The sequence below is a fragment of the Buceros rhinoceros genome, unplaced genomic scaffold (assembly GCF_000710305.1).
Source record: "Buceros rhinoceros silvestris isolate BGI_N320 unplaced genomic scaffold, ASM71030v1 scaffold28610, whole genome shotgun sequence".
NCBI classification, from domain to species: domain Eukaryota; kingdom Metazoa; phylum Chordata; class Aves; order Bucerotiformes; family Bucerotidae; genus Buceros; species Buceros rhinoceros.
The window spans coordinates 12,469-13,991 of record NW_010391880.1 but is presented as its reverse complement, the minus strand read 5'-3'; positions in this window follow the sequence as shown (position 1 = coordinate 13,991).

Below are 1,523 nucleotides of genomic sequence, written 5' to 3'. Positions count from 1 at the left end.
AGAGGAGCTGCAGCAGCAGCCGCCGCCGCCTCACGTTTCTCCAGCACACTGGATTCCTTCCAGCAACAGCAGGAACACCCAAACCAACACTGTGGCTGCTCCAGGCGTGGAAAATGTAATGAAAAGGAAAAAAAGGGGAAAAAAAAAAAAGAAGCCTGCTTCTGTTTTCCATGTTTGTTTGTTTGTTTGTTTGTGTCAGCGCTGGCAAACATGGGGGACAAAACAGTGGAGGGTCACTCCCCCAAAGCCTCACCACAACGAAATCTGGCCTTCTCAGAGAGCGCCCTGCCTTCAGAGCACGGCCAGGCTCCGATGTCCTTTCCTCCACCAAAAAAACAAAACGAGAAAACTTTGGCTAAAAGCAAAAAAAACCATTTTACCACATTTCTTCCTTCTCTTGGAGAAGAAAGCTGCGTTCTAAGTCTGCTTTGCGGTTCCAGACGGGCAGGCTCCGATGTCCTTTCCTCCACCAAAAAAACAAAACGCTAAAAGTGTTTTGGCTAAAAGCAAAAAAAACCATTTTACCACATTTCTTCCTTCTCTTGGAGAAGAAAGCTGCGTTCTAAGTCTGCTTTGCGGTTCCAGACGGGCAGCAAGGCTGCGGCAAGGTGCTGGGCAGGGAAAGCACAGAAAGGCTGGCGGGAGCTCGAGGGGAGAACGAGCAATGTGGGTCCAGGGGTGAGGGGCAAACCCGAGTGAAGAGCCAGGGGTGACAGCGGGCGGGTGGAGGCAGCGGGGTGCTGGGACGGGGCACGAAGCTGGGAGCGGGGCGCAGCTCGGGGGCAGACTGGGCTGGGAGGTGGCAGTCCCGATTTGAGGGACAATCACACGGAGCAGTGCCAGGGCCCTGACGGGCACCAGAAGCAAACCCTCATGACACCCAAGCCTTTCACCCAGCTACTGCTGGGGCCCCGCTGCCAACTGCAGTGACACCCCCCTCACACCCCAGAGCTCGGGCACGCATGGCCCAGGCACAGAAGTGACACGGCCACGACTCGGGAGCCGGTTCCCAAGGGGAAAGGCTGGTCCAGGAGCAGGGGCTGGTTCTGCCCTGCTGAGCCCGGACAGAAAGAAAGATCCACGAGCTCTGCAAGCTGCAAGCACCCCCCTGCCACAGATCCCCCCTCCCCACCACGAGGGTGCTGGGTGCTGAGCCCACCCCAAAGGAGGTTTCATCGGAACTCAAAACGAGGTCGTCTTCTTCAGCGCACCTGTTTCCATGGCAACAGAGGCGATTCTCATCTTCAACCCACGACAGCAAAAATGCCAGGGTTTGGGATTTGGGGTTTGCCTGGGGAGATGAGAGGCTGTTGTCCAATCCCCCCTCCCCACCACGAGGGTGCTGGGTGCTGAGCCCACCCCAAAGGAGGTTTCATCGGAACTCAAAACGAGGTCGTCTTCTTCAGCGCACCTGTTTCCATGGCAACAGAGGCGATTCTCATCTTCAACCCACGACAGCAAAAATGCCAGGGTTTGGGATTTGGGGTTTGCCTGGGGAGATGAGAGGCTGTTGTCCAGCAGCA